Here is a 23,586-nt window from a genome sequence, read left to right as displayed (position 1 = left end):
AAAAGAGTGCAAAAAGATCAACTCGTGGCCGTAATTGTTTCATTACGGATAAAACGAGAATTGGTATTAAAAATTCCATCACACAATGACACACTCTAATTAGCCGAAGGTAATTATTGCAGCAACCGACGGAATCCTTGATCGTGCACGGTCGACCGACCATGCAAGTGTTCGATCATTGTCCGAGCGTAATATCCGCCCCATTAGCCACTGGTAATTATCCAAGCCGGCTGCATCCTTGACTGCAACAACAAACACCTAGAGTGGTCTCTCGTGTTATGGCCCTCCAAGTTAGTGTAAGTGTCAGGTTTCCGTGCAGGCAGGTCTATTTCGGAATGGCAAAAAATGAAAATGTCGCTGCTTGCACCGACCTATTTTCCTGTTGTCAATTTTGATTACATTTATTATTCTAGCCTTAAAGATGAGTTTTGGAAAAAAAAACTTAAAGTTTGAGATTGTGGATGTAAAAGTTTCAGTATTTAAAATTTTAAAAGTAAACAAAAAAAGTTTTATAAATTCTATTTTATTTGCAAAATTTTTATTGATTGGGTTGTGGGTGTATTCAGCTGAATACATAAAAAATCAATAACTTTGTATTGTATTTCAGATTTTATTATTTATACTAACGACTACTTATGATGAAAAAAATAATTATGATATAAATAATAAAAAAAGTACGGAAACACAACTTATCGAATTGATTGTTAAAATTGCAAAATCTCCCACGCTTTTCCATTTTTTATGAATCAATAAGAAGTATATCATTTCAGATAAAAAGATATCATTTGTAAAAAAATATTACAAATTCCTATTAAAACTATTTTCTATAATGTTGTTTAGTCTGAAAGTTTGCTCGTCCTTGATGGACTTTTGAATCAATTCTTGTGTTTTGTAGAAAGACAAGAAAAAGCCAAATTTAAATTCAAACATCACAAATGTCATGTGAAATTCTTCTATTTTAAATTTAATAAATATATTACTTCACAATAAATTTGACATGCCATGGTGACACGCGATTTGCCTGCGCCTGGATTGTAAGAGTCGACTTTCCGTCTCTACGCAATTTTTCGTATTTTGCGCGCGTCCGGGGTTTCGTGTGTGGTTTTGGGACCGACTTTGTGTGTGTCTCTATATATGTATGTATGTATGTCAATAGTGCGAAACATAACATGGATTGCGTGCGTGCCGCGTCCGCTCCCAAAAGAGCAAAAGGAGAGGCGCCGTCCTATTCGGGGCGTGATTTATCGCCGCGCGTGAAATTTGCCACCTCGTGTCGTCGAAATTTATGCCAGGCCAGACGAATTTCGTTTTTTTTTTGCAGGCGGCGCACACACACGTTATTGCAGGCATCAATCGCCCAAGCATACAAATTTCACGTTTGCCCAAATGCAGACAATTTTACGACGAGGGCAACTCTTGTTCCATTGCACATCCCTGTCCTGCGGGACACGGGGAATCGGACGCCCTATTAACTGATCTCGCAACGATTTATGGCTCGTACAGCTCTATAAATGGCGCACATTTTATTACTCTGGAAACTGGAATTTCTATACATCCATAGATATTTCTGAATTGAATTGAAAGCGTAAATATTTTAGGACATATTTAAATTTTTAAACAATCTGAATTAACCAGAGAAAAGTGTTTTGAAATGAAATTCTGTGTAAATGTTGGACGCCTAAAATATAAATTTATAATGACCGTTTATTTTTAATTAAATTAGGATTTAAAAATGTATAATTACTTTATGCCAAACATGGTGAACGGCAATGACGTAGGTATTTATAAATAGAGGCTTCCGAACATTTGTACCTTCAATCCTGCTCTGCTTTGAAATATATTTATTCAATACATATTTATTGCAGCTGATTTTTGTAGGTTTTCACTTCCTTTTTTATTCTAAATAGCAAAAAAATTTTTGGTAAAATAATATTATATTAAAAAATTATGAAAAAAAATTATTAACTAAATTTGTTTTTATACAATTTTAATTACTAAAACATATCAAATAAATATATTTTAAACACATACAAATTTCATAAAAATGAAAAAAAAAAACATTTTACTAATTAAAATTGTATGCGTCAATTTGTTTGAACATTTATCTAGTATTATCAAATTTCATTGGATAAACAAAACCAAACGGACTTCTTTTATTTCTGAATAACAGTTGCATGCATTGGAATATAATTTTGAGCACCTATTTCTCTCACCACCAGGGCAAAATTTTATCAAAAGGCTTTGTTGTGAAGCGCTGCAGAGACAAATGATTCCAACCTACTCTAACATAACAGAGGAGGCAAAGCGAAAAGTTTAAACATAAAACTGCCTCTGGAAATGAAATCAACTCTCCTTTCATCTCTGTGAGAAGCCTCGCAGGATGAAGCTGAATGAGCACGTATGTATGTACAGTGCATACATGCAAAAGCCTGCAAATAAAAGCACTCCACAACCTGACAACTTTGGCTTATGATTTTTTACTGAAAACTTACATCTGAGCATCACCACATTAACTTTTATTTTAGTTCATAAGTTTATCATAAGTAGATGAACACAAGAAATTTTTAACAAATTATTTTTTATAAAAAAGTCAATTTCCAAGTTCTGAGCCTTGTTATTTGTTGTTAAAGGAAATATGCCAAATGAAATGACGTGACTTTGAGTGAAAAGAACTCGATAAATGGGTCCTAAAGACACCTTGCTTTCCCGGAAAATCTTGTGTGTAAGCGAGTAATCAATTGGAGAAATAATAAAAGTGCAGATGTGACGTCGAAAAGGACGCTTCGAGCCGGCGTGAAAAGTATTTGCATCACCATTACTTCACCTATATATCCGGCCGACCGATGCACCGTCTCTTCCAATAATTCTTTTGTTCCTTACTAATGACTTGTCACCAGCCAACGCACACACTCATGCCTGCATTCCTCGCGTTCCCCAATTTCAAAAAGTACTTTCCCGTGTGAATTTTGAAATAATTTTGACATATTTGAAATCTACATAAAAAGATGAGATTGGCGCAGTTTGAATCGTAATTCTACGACAGTTAGAAGTGAAAGTAGTTCTGGTACAAATAATTTTTATTCAAAGTTTTTATGTCATTTCGATCTGTTCTGATGATGATTATAAAATTTTGAATAATTTTTATCATCAATATTCAATTTGTTTCATAGTATATTATAATTGATTATTTTATATTGATTGAATTCTCATTTTCTCATACTCGGCCAAATTGACACGCGCCGCTGTTTCGCCGCGCGCGCACAGACTTTTGCGCGAATGCAAATGTTTTTTAGAACGCGTTAATCTAAAGAATTCAAAATTTCACCGTTGGTAGGTAATGATGTAAAGTATGTTTTGATGTGCTAATTTTTAATAAGTCTTAATTATGAGCGGAGTAATTAACGTTTCCGCGAGAAATTTGTTCTGGCTATTTAAAAAATGGAGGAAATTTTTTTAAAAATATTAAAATAAAAAGAAAAATGTTGCCAATTAAATTTCCTACAAATTTCCTCATAGATCTGATGACGTCAGAATTTTTATTGCTTATGTACAGAAGACTTAAAGTCAAAAAATAATTTTTTTACTTATAACAAAATTTTTTTAATTTTTTTCAAGATAGCCAATCGATTGGAAATTTAATTGTCAGCCTAGAACTCGAATTTCATCAAAAAATATTCAGCCGTTTTGAAATAAGAAAAAATTATTTAACGACTCCTCAATCTGCTGAAGAAGAGGAGTAGTGGCATCGGCGCGCTCTTTGGAAAGAGAGATGCAATTTCAAAACGGCTGAATATTTTTTGATGAAATTCGAGTTCTAGGCTGACAATTAAATTTCCAATCGATTGGCTATCTTGAAAAAAATTAAAAAAATTTTGTTATAAGTAAAAAAATTATTTTTTGACTTTAAGTCTTCTGTACATAAGCAATAAAAATTCTGACGTCATCAGATCTATGAGGAAATTTGTAGGAAATTTAATTGGCAACATTTTTCTTTTTATTTTAATATTTTTAAAAAATTTCCTCCATTTTTTAAATAGCCAGAACAAATTTCTCGCGGAAACGTTAATTACTCCGCTCATAATTAAGACTTATTAAAAATTAGCACATCAAAACATACTTTACATCATTACCTACCAACGGTGAAATTTTGAATTCTTTAGATTAACGCGTTCTAAAAAACATTTGCATTCGCGCAAAAGTCTGTGCGCGCGCGGCGAAACAGCGGCGCGTGTCAATTTGGCCGAGTATGAGAAAATGAGAATTCAATCAATATAAAATAATCAATTATAATATACTATGAAACAAATTGAATATTGATGATAAAAATTATTCAAAATTTTATAATCATCATCAGAACAGATCGAAATGACATAAAAACTTTGAATAAAAATTATTTGTACCAGAACTACTTTCACTTCTAACTGTCGTAGAATTACGATTCAAACTGCGCCAATCTCATCTTTTTATGTAGATTTCAAATATGTCAAAATTATTTCAAAATTCACACGGGAAAGTACTTTTTGAAATTGGGGAACGCGAGGAATGCAGGCATGAGTGTGTGCGTTGGCTGGTGACAAGTCATTAGTAAGGAACAAAAGAATTATTGGAAGAGACGGTGCATCGGTCGGCCGGATATATAGGTGAAGTAATGGTGATGCAAATACTTTTCACGCCGGCTCGAAGCGTCCTTTTCGACGTCACATCTGCACTTTTATTATTTCTCCAATTGATTACTCGCTTACACACAAGATTTTCCGGGAAAGCAAGGTGTCTTTAGGACCCATTTATTGAGTTCTTTTCACTCAAAGTCACGTCATTTCATTTGGCATATTTCCTTTAAGTGAACACAAAGATCGTTCAGTTTTAATCCTCTTGGAAATTTAATTTCGTCGTTTTTTATGCGCAGTTACATTTTTAATGGTTCTCAATTCTAGGAAAATGCTTTATGAGAGTCGTTATTACTCGATGGAATAAAAACAAGCCATTGCAGAGTTGAACATCAAAGGCGCTCGCTCTCGTGGATGTGCTCTTCTGGATCCCTCGAGTGTCGCCTCGTGCGCACGTGTTGTGTTTATATTCGGCTGTGTACGAATTTTCTTTTGTAAAGCAGGACGCCAGTGTCTGAAGGGAAGTAGAAAAGAGGCCGTCTTTGATATACGTAGTGCATACAAAGAGAGAAATAAATAATGAGATTTTTTGCTTCTACTTTGTGATTGTCGCGTTTCGTCATGGCATGTTTTTCCTCGCGAATCTCGTTTTCTCGTCCGAATTCGTCGACGACGGACGAAAGAAACAAAACGCAATTAATAATGGCGCGTCTTTGGCGGAAAGATAAAACCAAGAGACACGATGATGAATAGCGTTTAATGAAATTAGCGAGAGAGCGGCCGGGCAAAAAGTGACGCAATTTATTTCATCCGGCGGTCTCGCGATAAAACACTCTCGGTGGCGCTTATCTGCAGAGTGGGCCGCAACTGTCAATGAATTTCCCGGCACCGGCAAAAACACACGGCTAATCTGCCACACTCTGATGCGCGCCACTTTTCATTTGGAGAATTTCTTTTCCCCCTGACGCAACTGGGCCGCCCTTATATTTATAAGTGGGTTATCGGGTGGCGCACACACACGTACTTGGCGCCATCTTTTCGTCGCCCGCCCAAAGAAGAAGAAGAAGAAGTTTTTTATTTGAATTAGTGATAAGAATAGTGGAAGGAAATTGATGATCTCGCTTTGCACGCACTGCTGCCTCTCGTGGGACAGGATTGACATTGGAGACGTCGGATTTCTGCATCGATAGCTATAATTGAGTTAGGAAGGAAAACGACTTTTGTTTCCGAGATATATTTTAATGGTTCTTTCCTGTAGATCATAAAACACGGATTTGAAGTTCTTATCAACAATCAAGGTTTGAGATTTTATTCTTTTTTAGAAAATTAAAAAAAAAAATGAAAAAAGAATTTTGAATATTCATTGAAAAAAATTGATGTTTTTTCCAAAATATAAATCAATCGACAGAAAGGAATTCTCAATTAACTTTTTGAAATACCACAATAGCCGTCGAATAAATCATTTTTCATTTTGATTTCTGGGTTTATATAATTGAAAAATAAGCAAATTCGAACTGCAGTTTTTGGCTGCCGGGACATTTTTGTTTAAAATTACATTGATTTTGTTATGAGGTTTTTACGTGGTTTTACTGAAGAAATACTTGGCTTTAAAGAATGGAATAAAAACCAAAATTTTGACTTTTAATTGAGAAATTAATTTTTAAAATGGCTCAAGAATTAATATTTTTGAGTCCCAAAAAAATCAAAAATTCAATTAAAACCCGGAAAATTAGGGTAAACAGAGCAACATAACTGGCCTGTTTCGCGATGTCACCCAATTTCAGGGCTCATCAGCAGACCATATAATTAAAAAAATAATAATATTAATTATAATTTTAATTAAAAATTAAAAGCAGTTAAAATTTCTAAAAATATTCAATGAAGAGAGGGTTTTAAAGTAACGCCACCACCTTTAAAGTGCTTGAAATGAAGTTAGTGCGAAAAGAGCCGGAGAGCTTTAACAGAATTTCGCACACTGGCTTTGTGCAAAGAACATAACTGTATTTCTGTGGTCCGCAAAAAGTGTGTACCGGTGGCTTATTAGAGGCTGGTTTCAATCGGCAGCTCGAGGAGGCGGCGCTGAAGGGTGATTGAATTTGGGGCGCGCGCACCGAGGTGATACTGAAGAGCAGGCTGATTGCAGGTTTGCAGGGAAGCACACAAACCGGCACCGCCGAGAATTTCAATGCGAGAGAGAATCAAAATTCCTCTCAGCTACTGCGCAAAGAGGCGTGACGTGCGAAAATAAATTCAATAAAAATTGGCCCTGAATCAAATTTATTCCGAGTCATGGAGCCGTTCGGCGGCCGTAAAAAGCAGCACGGCCGGTCACGACCCTAATGTGCTGATGACGCATAAACATCCATCCAAGGAAACTAATCTCTGCCGCCCACCAAAAGTGCAAAAGTCGACGGTCTCCTGAGGTCAGCAGCCCAAAGGTACATATAAAGCGCAAACAAACCTGGGCGGGAGCACTCACTGGGGAGGCGCGGCTGCTCGTCATTGTCACACATATAAACTCACTTTTTTGTAATTACAGCGCATTATTATTATTATACCGAGTTATGGCGATTGCGTGCGAATGACTGTAATTTTTGTTTTTATTTGGAGAACGTGTTTTCGCCGAGCTCGGACAACGCAGCATGATTTTGACGCAGAGTCAGTGGGGAAATTAGTTTTTGAAAGGTAAAATTAGATTTATGTTTGGATATAAATATCATTATGATTATTTGGCATTTAAATGATCGTTATTCTTTCTTCAAATATTTTGATAATAATTTGCTATTATCGAAGATTTAAATATGCTATTTCTGAAGAAAATTAAATTAAAATTCATTAAAAAAAATCACTTATTGTGTGGGGAAAACTATAGATGCATTAAAGCAACTTTTGAAAATTATTTTATTAGGAGCTGATTAAAATAATTGCCTTCCAATGCAGACAGTTTAATGAATGGAAAACTCCGCTATATAATTAGCTTATCCAGACCATCAAGGTACAAAAAGCAACTATGCAAAAGCTAGAAGTTGCCTCCTCTCTCTAATTACACCGTTTTTCCTTATCATCATTCATTTTTTTCCGACAGGCGTATTCATCAATTGTGACAAGACTTTAATTAACTTGGCAGATTATTGCGCGCAGATAGGATGGCTGGCGGAAAAGTGTCTGCGTTCTATCCTCACCCGACTTTGCCAAATTAGCCACCCTGTCTGGCGAAAATGACGAAAATGGCGTCCGTTTCTAATTTGATTCGCCGAAATGTAGATAGGAAAATGCGACTGGCGTAGGAAATTAATTAAATGTAAAGCAGTGCAGAAGATCGGTCTGATAAAGAGACGCAGAGGGTAGGTATCTTGACCTCGTAGGATTATATAAATCAACTATTGCAAAGTAGGTTTTAATTAAAGCTCGAGAGCAGCCAGAGAGGCGCCGTAATCAGATTCGCAAAGGGAATGCAGCTCTAATTTGCCGACTTTTCTCATTTGTCGATTCTGTCTCCCGTGGGATTCCAGAGCGAACCGATTATCCCTTTCTCGGCTTCATCCACCCAGGCTGCGTTTTTTTTTTGCACGGAGAGTATAAAAAATGTGCTCCTACATAGAAAGCATACCAGGGTGAAAAAAGAATTCGTCCCAATTAAAGTGAACTGCGCCTTTGTGCGGGGCAAAGGCGAATTGATCAACTCTCTGGAGCGACTCCCGGCTGGTTTGTTTGTCCGTCAGGCAGGTCTTTTGGCTTTTATCTCGAGACCGACTGCAAACAACAATGCACTTTGCTGTGCGGTTTTCGCTCTGCTTTTCTTTTTCCTCTGCTTGCTCTTTCGCTCTCGCCCCTGTTTTATTTTTTGCAATTGCTGCACTGCGGATTAGAATGTTATTGTACGGGAGAGCAAGCGGATTGCTGTCTTTAGGACAAAGAGCAAGTAACCGCCAACACAGGAAAATGTTCATTAAAATCTTCGAGAGCAGAACTACTGCTGCGGTGCTGCAATTTTCTTGCTTTGACTGCGAGAATAATTGCAACTGCGGATGTGAGATCTTCTTTCCAATAAACAACCTACTTTTCTCTCATTTGTAGTTAAAATTCGTGTTGGTTGAAGGTTGAACAACAATCAAGCCCAAGTGGTTCAGACCAGATAATGTATTATATACGAATTAATTTTCTTCATTTCTGCACCAGGAAATGCAGCTATGGAGTTTTTTTTTCTTAATGTCAAGCTCGTTAAACTAAATGTAGTTCAATTTTAACCACATAATTTTTCCCTCATTTACTAAAATTATTTCCATTCTCCCTCAATTTGAGCTCAATTTCCCCCCGTAGTTCATTACCTCATCCCCTTTTCTTTTTGAAAGCGATCCAAAGTGCTTTACATTTTGCTCCATTTCCTTAAGGCTGTGTAACTAGGCGAGGAAGACATTTTCCAGCTACGCAAAATCATTTATTCCCCATTCCATTTCTCTACAGCCTTTCAGAAAATCTATCCCATTTCCCTTTCCTATGACGATTTCAGAGTGTCGTACGAACTTTACAAGAGAGACAGTTCTTTTCCCCATCTTTTTATCTGCGGCGAATGTTTATTGCGTCATTTCTCTCATAAAAGAACCATATTCATTTTTTATGTTTCGCTCTCTCGGTCGCTGGAGCTCTCCATTAAAAATATGGGTCCATTTGTGGCGCCGTCTCTGCAGCACCGGCTTTGAAAACACGCATAAGAAAGTATGTAAGGTGGAGTGCGAAAATGCTTACTTAATCAGACGTTGAAACCGATTCGCATCTGCTGGCGACCCGAGAAAGGTCTGTCAATTCTTATTGTGCCTGAAAAGTGGCTCTGAATGGCCAATACGGCGGCGAAAATAAAATTGCCAGTCGCGGTGAGAGAGGCTTTTACAATGTGGGCTACTTCACCTTTGACCTATAATGGACAAAAACTGGCGCAGTTCAAGGAGGCCCTTGCGGTTGTATACGCACACAATTTTATTTGATTGGGCTCGCGACGCACTGTTTACAATGGGACCATTTCCGTCTGGTTGTTACGCACAAAACCTTTTGAAATTCAGGCATAAATTAAATTTGTCAGACGCGTTTCACTTGGCGAGCTTCTAAATTAAGGCGAAAGAAAAAAAGTAGTGCCGTAATTTGATTCAAGGAATCTCATTCTTATTCAAAAGAGTTGTTGCAAAATACACCGACTAAATCGAATTTTCAAAACGATACAGAAGAGCAAACTTTGTCTGCAAAGTGTCAAAATTGCTCAAAATTGATAGAAGGTGTAGGCTAACTAAGAATTCGATGACAAAATTAGTAATAGTACAGGGACTTTTGGGAATTTAGTTTCAAATCATGTCTATTTATGTAACACTGGGCAAATAAATTTAAAGTATTAAATAAGAGAACAGAGGGAAATAGCAGTTCTTCACATTTAATTTATAATTTATTCAATTTTTATACATTTGATTTTGTTTAATATTAGAGACAATTGTTTTGTTTAGAATCCAACAGAAAAGGAAATAACATTTACTGTTTAAATCTATAAATATAAATCAATACTTGAATTAAATTGAAAATTAAGATGACAGAATAATATTTGCACTAATTCTAAATTATATTGGTTTAAAGGTGTTTCTCAATATTTTAAGCAGAAATCCATGAAAACTGGCTTCTTTTAAATCATTATATTTTTTCTGCGCTCTCTCATTTTGCATACTGTTTCCGAATCAAAATTATCTAAAAAAAAATTTAATATGATGAGCAGTCGAATCAGAAAATCAAAGATTATATAAACGCGGCCGTTTGTTTTTCGGATAGATTTATTGCGGTTCGGTGCTGCCTTTGTCAGACAGAAACAAGGTGAAGAGGTTCGAGCCAAAAGCCATAAAAATTGATTGTGTCTGGCATTTCGGCGCAACTTTTGAGATTAATTGATTCGCGAGACATGGGTGCAGATATAGGCCTCTGGCAGAAATAAAGTATGTTTGCACTTGGATTTATTATTTTAGTCGGCGGCGATTTATCGTCGGCCGGGCTCTCGCGTATTTAAGCCGTCTGGCACAGAGAGACGGGTATCGATCAAATTCTCCATATTTTTCGTGCATAAATCACCGCGGCGGGCTTCAGAGCCCGGTGGACACTTTGAGACCCATGGGGGTGATTCGTCAAAATCGGCAAAGAAGAATGAAAGAGAGGTCGCATCATCATAATGCTCGGCACTAAAGATGAAAAGTTTGATGCAACCCCATGAATATAAAAAACTCGAGAGAGCTTTTTTACCTCGGCTGCTGCACACTAGACATGATTTGTAGCCTCGGCCCTGCAGGAATATTGATATCGAAAAGCTGCAAGATGAGCTCGCTCGCTCTCACCTAATTCATTTTTCTTTAGCGCAAGAAAGCGTCGGCGCGGCGCACGCGGCTTATCAATATTTATTAGAGCCGCTGCTGCGGTGAGGTATGCAAATTTCAGTAACAGGTTGCGCCCCCGTGAATTTAATTTTGCTACACACAACACGGCAGCAGGTCGATCGGCGTTGATTATGAATATTTGCTCAAGGAAAGAGTCGCTCTCGGCTAATTTTGCTGCCATAATTTTCCGGCGAATTGGGCTGTAAAACAGGATTATGCGACCCTAGATTCAATTAATTTTGAATTTTGATAAGCGGATCAGCGCCGGTGAAGCGAAGGGTGTGTTTTATTGGCGTGGAAATATTTTTAAGTTGACATGCGTCACCCAGCTATTTTTACCTTGAAATCAGACGATGCCACATTGATGAGTGCTTCAAGTGCTTTAGTAATAATTATCACAAGAGTCTCTTTTTTTATACTTGTCTGACACATTTAATTAATAATTAGTGTCCGGACATATTCACAGCAGGATACAACGTTAATACCTCAAAGTTTTATTATATTTTACTCTAAATTTTATACATTGCAATACTTTTGGTATCTTTTAAACAATACAAATTATTATAAATTTGTAAAAATTTCAAATGTAATAATTAAATTATTTTAAATTTTACATTACGTTTGCTAAAAGTTTCATTTGCTTTTACTCAAGAAGTTGGTAAGTTAATTTTTCTACTTCGCATAAGTTTTTCAAATTGTTTTTTATAGCCTTAAAATTAAAATTTTTGAGGTCTTCCTCTATCTGTTACATCAAAATGAAATCAAAGGCCAATCAATTCCAGTTTTAATGTTCTACAAAATATATAATTCTCGGATAATTAAATTGAAATTACTGTGGATTACTTTTTAATAAATTTTTTAGTTAAACGTTGTATTTGGGCAACGAATGCTCGGGGATATTTCAATAAAAAATATTACTTCCAATGGAATAGAAAATACATGTAAACTTTTTAATGATGTTGTTTGTTATTAGATAAAACGTGACAGAACTTCAAAAGTCAAGCTTGCAGGTCTCCAAGGCAATTACGGCATTCTTGGGAATTCTAATGGTTTTCCTCCTTCCTCGCTCTTCAAATCTAGAAAGTAGGCATCAAACAGCGAAAAGAACCCCACTGAAGGGCGGGAGCTTTTCGTCAGAGGCCCTTAACCAAGGAAGGTTAAACGCCATTAAGTTGGCCATAATTCCGTCTTTTGAGGGAGCCGCCGACGCCGATTCGCGAGAGAGCAACAAGGAGATTTCACAGCGCCAAGAAAGACGCTCATAATTACAGTGTGAGTTATAGTTACTGCGTGAAAGCAATTTGCATTTTGTGTAGAATGTGAATGGAACTAATTTGCCTCTGTGAAGCGGGCGGCGGCACATAACTGCGACTTAACAGTGCTCACACTTAGCAGAAGGCGCGTCGGCGATTTATGCAGCAAGCACGACTTTCTCTTCGAGGAACAAAAAAATAACGGAGAAGAAAAACGAGCAAGACGCTCTGCCGGAAAAAAAAGAAGATAAACTCGGCCAGTATTTTTATTGCTCTCTAAAAAAGTTTCTAAACGAGCCTGCAAAATTCCTCCTTAGGCATTCAAATTCAACAGAGAATTGCGCGCTTTCTCTCGCTGCCGACGGCCCTAATTTCAAAACGGGCCAAACACTGCAGCCTCCGCTTTGGCTCTCTGGCAATAATACTTAAAAGTTTCGGTGGTGACCAGCACGCTCGACTAGCCAACCGCACCCGCCAAACGGTCCGGGCGGTGTGAAAATCTTGCAGGGATGCTGCGTGTGTTGATTATATCGAGACCCCGTGTTGTTTTGTTTTGCGGTACCGCGTGGAGAAACCAACGGCGGAGAGAGGAAAAAAATTTTGCGGGCAGAAAGATTTGAACGCAATTTTAAAAGGCCGCTTATCTGGAAAATGGGCAGACGTTTTTGTTTAAGAGATTCGTATGCAGCAAAAAATGAGATTAGATCCCACTATTAGGAGAAAATATTATAAAAGCTTAAAAAGCAAAAAAAAAAAGCTAGTTATTATATAAAATCGAATAATTTTTTTTATAATTGTTTCATCAAAATTTATAGTTATTAATGTATCATAAAAATTTTAATCAGTTGTCAACCATTTTTTTTCTAATTTCTATTTTCATACCATGAAGAAATCTTTAAAAATCCTTCACTTTTTTTACTTCAAATTTCATGATTAACATAGTGTCCTTTTTTTAATTATGGCGAATTATGGGAACTACCTTAACTAATTGTTTTTGGCTTCAGACATCTCAGTAATATTTTTCAATTAATAAAACAAACAAACATCATTTTGCTATTTTTTTTTTTTGCAAAATCATTGATATAATTATATACATTTTTACACATATATTTTCATGAATTATTATCCTGGGCCATAATTTTTCCTCTGAGATAAGTCACTTAATTTAACATTCACTAATCGCCCCTTCCATTTTTTAGTTTAATCGCGTCCACTTAAAATGATGAGTCGCACAAGTAGTTTTTCTTTCTGAAACCTTCAGAACCCTTTTGGAAAAAATGTGTGGAGGTCATCGGAGCAGCCTCACGCGCCCTCCATTACTCCCGTTCTTTGTTTCTCTCGGCGATTTTCTCTTCTCTGCTGTGCTCGCCTGCTTTCGGCGCCCATTAAAACGAAAGAAAGAAGAAGACTGACTGCTGCCCTTCATCTTCGTCTTCCCTTTCAAAGGAAAAACTCGCTTCGTTTTTCAGCCTGCACGCGTCCGCAAATTCGTGGAAACGCCAGCAGGTGTGCGGCGGCCCACTAATTGATCGCCGCCGCCTCGAATATTATTTCATATTTGCGCCGCATCAATCACGGCTCTGACGAGAAAAACGCCGAGAGAGAGGGTTGGAAAAATCCCTTTGAAAAATTAATCCGACGTGCTCGTTAGAATGATTGCTCGAGCAATTATGTTGGCAGCGCCAAGGAAAAGGCTCTGCGAAATTAGCAAATGATTTCTCCCTCATTCTTTACGATGGAAAAACCACGAGCCTTTTTTCGTTTTATTTCTTTTTGTCTCTTCCTTACTTTGCCCTTGAGAGTCGGAGACGATCAATGCATTTGCTTTTTGTCCGCTGCATAAGCAGAAGCTGCCGCTTATTCTTGTGAATTATTCAGTATTGGAAAATAAAAAAAAGCTGGGGGTGGTTTTATAAATCACGCCGCCGACGGCTGACTGACTTATCGTTCATCTGCCTCGTCTTTTGTCACGAGATTCGCATGAGAGATTATTTATAGAGAGCAGCTCGTCTCTTGCGGATTTGGCAAAAATCACGTACAATTTTTTTTATCCTGTCAACCGCGAAAAAATTAATATTCTTGGCTTAAAATAAATTGACGTCTTGTTATACAAATTTGTTGAAGGTTTTAAAGGCATTTCTTTTTCTAAGATGCTAGAGAGTTAAATTTTAAAGTAATTATTAGAGTTTTACTTTTGAAATTATAATTTCTTTCAATTATAATACAGTTAATAATTAGACCCTATAATTGCATTGCCTTGTTATAACAGAGTTATGAGCAACGATGCAACAAAAAATTTAATATTTTTACTTTTTTATTTTTTCCTGTATCAACTCTAGACTCTGAATGCTTTGTAAATATTTCGATGCTAAACAAGAACGACGCAAAATCTCGGTATGATTAAATTAATTTACTTTATTTTTGGATCACAATTTTAATATTTAATATTTCACATTCAATATCCAAGCTCAGGCTTTTGTTATTAAATGAAAAGAGATAAATTGCGTTAAATTAGAAAAAAATATTCACGCTGAAAGAAAGTTGGAAGCATAAAATCTTTCCTAGATCAAATTGAGGGTGAGATAGCGCAAAATTCCGTAGTGATAAATGGTGGGAACGGCAGAACGCGGCGGCGGCAGTAGCGAGAGAAGTTTGGGCATAAAATTAAAAAGCAATTTGCAAGGATTTCACATCCAAAGCGGAGAAAAATGGCAAGCGGCAGAGATTACGGACAAACCGGCTCTCTTTCGGGAGAAAAGAATGAGAATTTTCCTCCCCGCCGGCCAGGAAAAGGCGAAGAAGCTCGGCGCGTCGTTTTTCGAGTGTGTGCGTACACACTGACGGCGGCGGAGCGGATTATGACGTTCGGAATTTCCGTCGAGAAGAGACGGGTGTGAGAGAATTTTCCCGTTGATGATCCGCCTCCCGTCACGCCATTTAAATTCCACCCACCCCAAGGCGCACCATTGATTATTTCAACTTTCGTCTATGCATAAATTTTACGAGGGCAATGAAAGAGAGGAATTTTCAGCAAATTCTTTTTTATTCCATAAAAATCAGAATAGAAATATAATGCCTGATCAGTTATTTATTTATTATTTATTGAAGAAAATTAATCAAGTGAATAATCATTTGTAAAAGTTCGACGCGTGTCATGTCTCCGCAAATTTGACTAGAATCACTCTTGCAAGAATAATGGAGACTAACAAATTTTGAGGCTCATCTGTTCGCCGGCGCGTGATGGATGCCATCAATTTTTCACTGCCCTCGCCCATAATTCGGCTACAGGGGAAGAAATTCCATCCACCGCGCGAGTACGAAGAAATTTTATTGGAGGCGGAAAATTGCGACGACTAATGACGAGCGTCACGGTAGTATTTGCGGCGGCGAACGAGTGAAAGAAAAGAGAGACGCATATACATATTTCGAGTGAGAAAATGAGCGCGAGAGAGAGAGAGCGCGGGGTCACACAACGCCGCCGCCGCCGATCAATACGCCGAGAGTGTGTTTCCAAGACCTGCTGGGCGCACACAGCATTTTTATCTGCAGCCCGGCACACATGCACGCATGAAAAACAGCCCAAACAACCTCACCCGCCGCCATTCATTACGGGCAAGGCGCGGAAAACGCTCCCCGAACAAAAAGCTACACAAACATGCAAGAAGCACGGCGAGCGCCGATAATAATAATCGGCCTGCTTTTGTGATCCCTTCCAACGCAATTATCGACCAACATGATTGGTTTTCGTCGAGAAAATATTTGTTCAAAACCAGATTGTGAAAATATAAAAAAAACTGTAGTGTAGAAAAATATTTATTTTATTTTTCAAATTTCAAACGTTATAATTTTGTTCTGTTCCAACCGGAGCACGATGCAGTAAATAAATTGAAATTATGCTAAAAATTTATTGCTGTGATGTTATGCATATTTATCTTTTTAAATTTTAATTAATTTCTAGGTAGATTATGAGAAAAAAATGGCAAATCTCATAATGAGCAACTTCAAATTGATATTAATCATATCTCATTGGGGAAAATATTCATAAATAAAAAAATATATACCACTTAATTAAAATTTATCTGCAGAAAGACTTCAAAATTTAATCAATGTATTCGTGAATTGAATTAATAGTGTAAAATTACGCTCTTTTTGGCGTTTTGAATAAAAAATATATTCTGGTAAAGAATGAGTAAGGGCTTGATTAGGCTTTCGCTGCCATATCATTTTTCTAAAATTCCTAAAAATAAGTTAAAACATTATTTAACTGCCTTGAAATAATTATATTTCCAAAATCAGATTTGAAAGATTTTCTTTCACTCTAAATCAGTAATGATGGTAACTGACGTTTTAAATTTAGTGTTTCTATAAACACATATCTTCATTGAATTTGAAATCTTATTTGAACAAAAACAGAGCCTTTTTAAAACTATTTGAGATTAGTTTGTGCAAGTAAGACAATATTTACTGAACGCTTTCCAGAGTCATTAAAGCCTTTACAAATAATTTACTGCTTAGAACTGACATAAATAAAAAGTTTAATATGAGAAATTATAATGAGCAAGTGCACATTACAAAATTATTCGAGCAAGTAGGAAAGTTTCTCATTGGAGATGTGTCTTGACTTTCGAGTAAGCCGAGGTCAAGCTGTTCATTAGTGCGACGGCTAAGTTTATCCGTCTTGTTTAAACTTTACACTCGCAGATTTCCATCTTTTGCCATTTTGTTGTTATGCAAAAAGGCGACCCAGTTGGAGAGCCGGAGAGAGATGCCGCCGCTAAATGAAGTTAATATTGCAATATTGTGCACTTTCGCTTTACGACACTCGTGAAAAGAATGAAAGAGCAAAGAGACCCTTGTGCCGTAAAAAGAGTTGAAAGATTTAACTGCTGCTGTACTGCATACATACGAAACTTGTTTCATTTTCATGCATTAAACATCGCGCTCGGAGCGCCGCATGCTATCAAAAGCCGACTTTTCCCATATTGAAATCTTTAGTCCCTGTTCGGGTCTGTAATGAATTAAGAATAAAAGCAGGAATAAAAGTTACTTGTTGAGAGAAATGCAGCAAAAATCTAATACAGAAACAAAATTTTAAAACAATCGTACAAGAAATAATTAATTTATTCACAATTCATAAAATACAAGAAACACACATTATTTTATTTTAAATTATGGCATATTCTTGGGCTTCTTTGGATTTTTTTATAAATAAATTGCATTTTCATAAAATCTCTCCTGCCGAGTTTCAAATGGAAATTTCCTCCCTCATTCCAAAAGTCTTTTGAAGTTGCACTCCCAATTTTTCCGTCTTTCTTTCGTTCTGTGGCATCTCAGGCGCTCGATTCCAATTTTCGACTTCCTGAACCTTCACGCGCAGAATTGCTGGAGAAAAAAGAAAGCGTGGCGTGTGCGTAATCTGCCTTTCTCTCGAAATAAAAAGCACAACACGCCAATCGCAGACCAGGGTTTTGTTATTTTTTGGCGTGGTGGCGGCGGCGGCGACGGCACAAGAAGAAAAAGCAGCCGCGAGTAATTAATTATTGGGTAATGCCCGGAGAAACGGAGCCGCCTCGAAACGTCATTATTCAGCCGCGTGTAATTAATTATTTGCGCCGAGCCAAACAAGGTGAGCCAGCGTTTTGCAGTTTCTGTAAATCATCCGCGCGCCGACGCGAATCCACTGCGAGCAATAATTCGATTAATTAAAACTTGCCACCGGCAGAGTAGTGCGATTTAATGCATTTTCCTCTGACGCGATACGCAGAGCATGGTTACGAGACTGTAATTCGTTCGGAAACGAACTTTTAACAAGCTGCGACACCCTTTTGTGATCACGAGTCTCTGTCAATTATGTGAAAATGAGTGAATTCTCTGATAATAACAGTGAGTAATTTATTGTTACTAACTAAAAATAATTTCGTAGAGTTGATGAAGAGAAAAACGGGCTTATTTCTTTGAAAAACAACAGCTCATGAAATAAGGGAATTTATTTCCTTTATTTATTTTTTTTTTAAATTTTTTTTCAATGAGAGGAAAACCTGTTTTTTACTTTATTAAAGTTGCAACTGTGTCGTCAACGTTGCATTAAAAATGCTGCAATAGGAAAATAAATTCATGCAAACTCATTTCATTTCATATTTAGTGTGTGAATAAAATTTATGTTTCTCCGCTGCTTTGATAAAAAATGACCACGGAAAATAAATGGTATTTATACAAAATTAATGGAGATATGAAGATAATCATCATATTCTGTCACGTACCCGGAAAGTAAGTAATGAGATTTTATCTCATTTTAGTGTACAATTTAAAAAAAATTTATACACTGATTCTTTCATTTTTAAAATTTCCATCATAATTTAATTTTAAATTGAATAGGACTCCCTTTGGCGAAGATCATTTTTTACCTGAAATTATTTAAGATATTTATATATTTATAGAAAAAATTAAATACAAAAGAGGTAGAAACCACTTAATTCTAAAAGTTTGAAGCCAAAATTATTCAGAAGTTTTCGAATTTCATGAAAATTTCTGTAAGTGTTGCACTACAATTTGATTGTCACTTTTGGCATTATTTAAATACATTATTAATATTAGATCAATAAGCATTATTATTTCCTTACGCATAATGAACCAGCAAAAGAAATAATTCCACAGTTGTTTTCGATGACAATGTCAAAGCGACAGTTAATTGAAGCGTCGGGGGCCACGGAAGCGGATAACTAATTGGCTGTCTGAAGCACGCACTTGCTGAATTCGCAACTTTTGAAGGGCTAGACTCAAAAGAAAGAGCCCCGCAGTGCTCAAACAGGCTCAGGTGCTTGGAAAATTTTTCACATTTTCCCCGTTCACCTTTTGAATTTTAAAATAAACGCCTCAATTTTTTTTTTCAGTTGCGCACCGCGTGTCAGGCATAAAATTTTAGCTGCGGTTGCTTTTGTGTCGTCGAGAGCTTTCGCTAAAGAACAAAAGTTTGCGCCGAAGAGACATCCCAGCAGAATATGTGGGCGACATGTTTTCTTGAAAAGTTGTTGCTTTGCAGGCGGCCAAGAGGGTCCCATTAATTTTAATACGCGTGCCATTATTTATTAAACGAACCCACATGCACGGCACGTCAACCTGAGTTTTGAAAAATGTACCTACGGCGCCGCCACAGACGCCCGACGCACTTACCAAGTGCATTATTCAGATTAACTGCGCTGTTAAGAGCACGGCCGTGGAAAATTGATAAGATTTGTTATTTCTTTGCAACATTTAACAGCCTGTCACACACATTATAGAAATTATTCTTCACCGTGACGTCAGTGTTAACAAATGGCAGATGTGATGGGGGATATTTAGTTATTATGTTAATATGATATAAACAATTATAGTACTTCAAATTTAAATAAATGTGCGTCAACATTGTTTTCTCCAAATCACAATTCTAGCAAATATTTCACAATGTGTAAAGTTATATATAGTGGAAAATATTTCGTCACTTTTTAAGATTATTTAAAACAAATGAAACCAAAATAAAAACAGGAATAATGAATTTAAATGCTGCAAAGATGATATTAAAATTTTATTTGTGAAAAAATATTTATTGTTTTTAAAGTAAAAACAACTATATTCATTAAAATATTACATAAACATCTAATTTATTTATGCAAATTGAACGTAAAATAGATTAGTAAGTGTAAAATAAATTTAAATTACCAATTAGTTGAAAATTTATTGATATATCACAGAGGCAATTAATGATGCGCACAAAGAGATGCATCAAAAATCAATTTTTATTATTTAAAATATTGTCAGATTTTTTTATTCCGTTCGATTAAGTTTTTAGCAAATGGCGAGCATATGTAGTACTGCATCAGTTAACCGCATGAAATACAGAGGCTGCGTTGCGCAAATTCGTGGAATGAATTAATTGGCCCAATTATATAACAACATTATTTCCTCCGATTAAAGCACAATAATAAAGGCTGCGTTAAAACAAAATTTTCGCCGAGCTGAAAAAAAATCTTCACGCAAGCGCCAACATCACACATTTTGTTTTAAAATTCCGAGCGTCGCTCTGGAATAAAATTACTCGGAATGTGAAAACAGATGCGTGAAATTAATGGAATGCGGCGTGCCCCGGAACATAAATTCAATTCTAGCAGAATATTTTCCGTGTCCTCGGAAACAAAGTGCCAACGGTGGACAAAGGCGAGCGTTATATCGATTTCACCTTCACAAAATTTAGGGGTATAAACAGTTGGCCCAAAGTTTGTGGTTTGGAGAAAAAAAACAGGCTTTTATCATCACGAAGGGATTGGGAGAAAAATCGGAGGGCTGTTTTTTGTTGACGTGTCGCAGGCAAATTATTATTTGGCTTGTGATGGATTGGCCTCGGTCAGGCGATAGAATTTTCCTCAGTTGTTGATGTTGTTCGAAGGGGATTTTAGCGCAAACACGGCCAAAGGTATATTAATTTGCATTATAACGGAACGGGTTTGCGTTAATTGAAAGTGCGAAATATTAATTTCGGCCAATTACGAGAGCTGAGAGTTACGAGGCAGGTAGGCAGCGGGAGGGTGCGTGGCTTTATTATTATTATTGTATTTAAATGAGCCGAGGCCAATATTGCTGTCAGCTAGGCAGGCGAGCAAGGAATATTTAGACCGGCTTTAATTTCCGCTGGCAGCTCAAAGAGAAAGAGGAGAGAGCAGCTCCAATTTAGCCGCGTGTCAGGTGAAGCACAAACTTTGGCATCCACCAAGAAACCTCTCTGCGCTCTCAGGGCCTCTTGAAAAGCTGATGGCCAAACTTTCGAGAGCAGGGCTGCATGACTTGCAAATGAATTATTAGTATTATTCAGCCACTCCGTCTGTCGAGTTAAGCGAGCTCCTCAACAGCATTTTAGGAATTAAAGAGGAGCTCTTCGAGTTTGTTTAGAAGGAATTAATAATCTTTTGATTTGCTGCAGCACCAAAAGTTTATCTAAGATTTGAAAATTATTGACAAAGGGACTAAGAAGATTATTTTTCCTCTGAAATTAATTTTCACGAATCCTTATTGAAGCTTATTGAAACAGACAATCAAGAATTTAAAAGCAATGGTGATTACAATGCCAGATTTTTTTTACAATTACTAGCTGCAAAAAAATTACAGACATTGTTATGAGACTTTATTTGACGATGCCGTATAATTTCCAAATTATTTATTTAACAAAATGGAATTTAAATTTTTGTTTTAAATATTTAAAAATTTTAATTTCTTATTTTAACCACTATAATAGTTTAAATATTTAAATTGTTTAACTCAATTTTTACAAAATAAATTTTTATTTTTGTTACTTTTTGCATATTTTTGCCATCACATTGTTACATATTGAAAAAATTTATTGTTGGAAGAATTATATTCGACAAATTTGTCATATACTTTTCCGAAAGAGAACTTGATTCATGTACAAACTAAATATTCATAAGATATATTTCATTCCATTTTATTTTGCTCTTTTGATTCATTTCGGTATTTTATGCTCAATATTAATTGCATTTTAAATTAAAATATAGCTTTGAAACGCAAGACCTTAACCATGCTGGCAGTTCCTTAAGATTACTTATCTCATTCCACTGTTGATTTTGAGGAATATCTTATTTGGGAAACCAATTAAGAAAAGTCAATTTATCATTTATCATTTTGACCAGAAGAAAAAAATTATTCAATAAAAAAGGCTGGTTACTCCTTCGAAGAATTTCAAAATTTCATATGATCCACATTTTCTTTAAAACTGATTTCCATTTAAAAAATTGGCTAAGAAATTGTACAAGGAGGCGTCGTTTTGATTATCTTTTCCTCTAACATTGGCAGCGAATTCACGCCCGACTGATTGTGAGAACAAATTACGCTCGAGTTGCGAAACTGGTAATATTTTCAGCATTGAATTCGTCCTCTCAGCACTTCTTGTCAAGAGCGCGGAACAATCCATTAAATTCGGCGCGCGGCGTGCCTAAATTAAATCGCACTCGCTGCTCGCGAAAATGTTAATTAGCGCAGTAAACAAGCGCCCGTCTTCTTCTTTGAGTGGCGCACTTGCTGCTTATTCATGAATAATGAACGCTTCCAGGTCAAAACGACGAGTCTCGTCGCGAGCTGCAAGACGCGTTTTACCGCAAATTGGAGTTGAAGGCGCGTCTTGGGTGTGCGCATAATCTGCTTAAAAGGCAGCGAAACTGGCGGCGGCAATTGTGTTTTCCTCTCTCGCAATAAATAAGCGGCGCGCTGTCGTCATGCAAATGAGAAAAAGAGAGAAGTGTCAAACGTCTCTTTCATCTTCTTCACCAGCAGGCCAATTTTGCTCCGACTAGTGACGCAAAATTTGCATCTCGCCAGAAATTAATTATTCTCCCCGACATTGCAAAACAAGAAATTCATTAGGCAGATTGCTGAAATAAAAATGCCCAGGGCTCTTAACAAGTCGCGGTTTCCACAAACAGGTTAATTTATATTGACATACTGTATATAAAGAGAAAATTAATTAAACGCAGCCTGTTTGTTGATGTGTAATGAGGGAGAATTCCAAGCAAAGCACCAGAATTTCATCCTTCTGGCATAAAATTGTTTGGATTATTAATCGCATTCCCGTTTTGAGGAACTAAGCCTGGCCGAAAACCAAATAAGAAAAGCCTTTGAACTCGCGTTTCGTCGGATGTGGGGAATTAGGCAGCACGCGAGATTTTGTTCTTGTATTAACACATCTGCATTCCCAAGTAATTACTTTCTCGTTCGCTTGTTAATTTTTGCGGTCGTAAAAATTTAAATCTCCCCCCTGGTAGCGAGCAGGCGTCAGGCCGATTTACCTGCCACAAATCCGGCGGACGTGAGAATTAAAGAGGTGCTGGCTAGGTGGGAAAATTTGCATATCTCGCTGCTTTATTGCTCCGGCGACCACCGCTGCCTAAATCATAGCCCACTGCTGTGCACGTAGATTGTAATAATAATTCCAGGCAGGTTGGTACTTATACGAATTTTGTTTAAAGTTCACGTACGTGTGACCTTGCAAGAAATTGCAAAAAATTTCAATAAAGAAAAGAAAAAAAAATAGCGATTAATTTTTTTAACTCATTGAGCAAATTTTTAAATTAAACTTTATAAAATTTGCATTCTTTCAAAAATTGCAAAAATGATATTTTTTAAACTATTTAATAATAAAAAACTAAATTAAAGTTTATTTTACTTGATTAGTTCTTTCTGGACTATTTTGTATTATATTTTATTAACAGTTAAACCAATTAATATATTTTTAAATAATTTTTAGGAGATATTTTAATCTACTTTTATAATGTAACCAATATTTAATAA

The 23,586-nt window shown here is 36.5% G+C and overlaps 1 protein-coding gene across 2 annotated transcripts in view; it reads right to left on the bottom strand.

The window, feature by feature from the left end:
• Positions 1 to 23,586, bottom strand: part of LOC132205270 (lachesin-like) — a 173,243-nt gene that overhangs the window by 18,706 nt on the left and 130,951 nt on the right. The window lies entirely within an intron of this gene.

This window comes from Neocloeon triangulifer, unplaced genomic scaffold (assembly GCF_031216515.1).
Source record: "Neocloeon triangulifer isolate White Clay Creek 2 clone unplaced genomic scaffold, ASM3121651v1 ptg000002l, whole genome shotgun sequence".
In the NCBI taxonomy this organism is placed as follows: domain Eukaryota; kingdom Metazoa; phylum Arthropoda; class Insecta; order Ephemeroptera; family Baetidae; genus Neocloeon; species Neocloeon triangulifer.
This window is presented reverse-complemented; position numbering and strand designations above follow the sequence as displayed.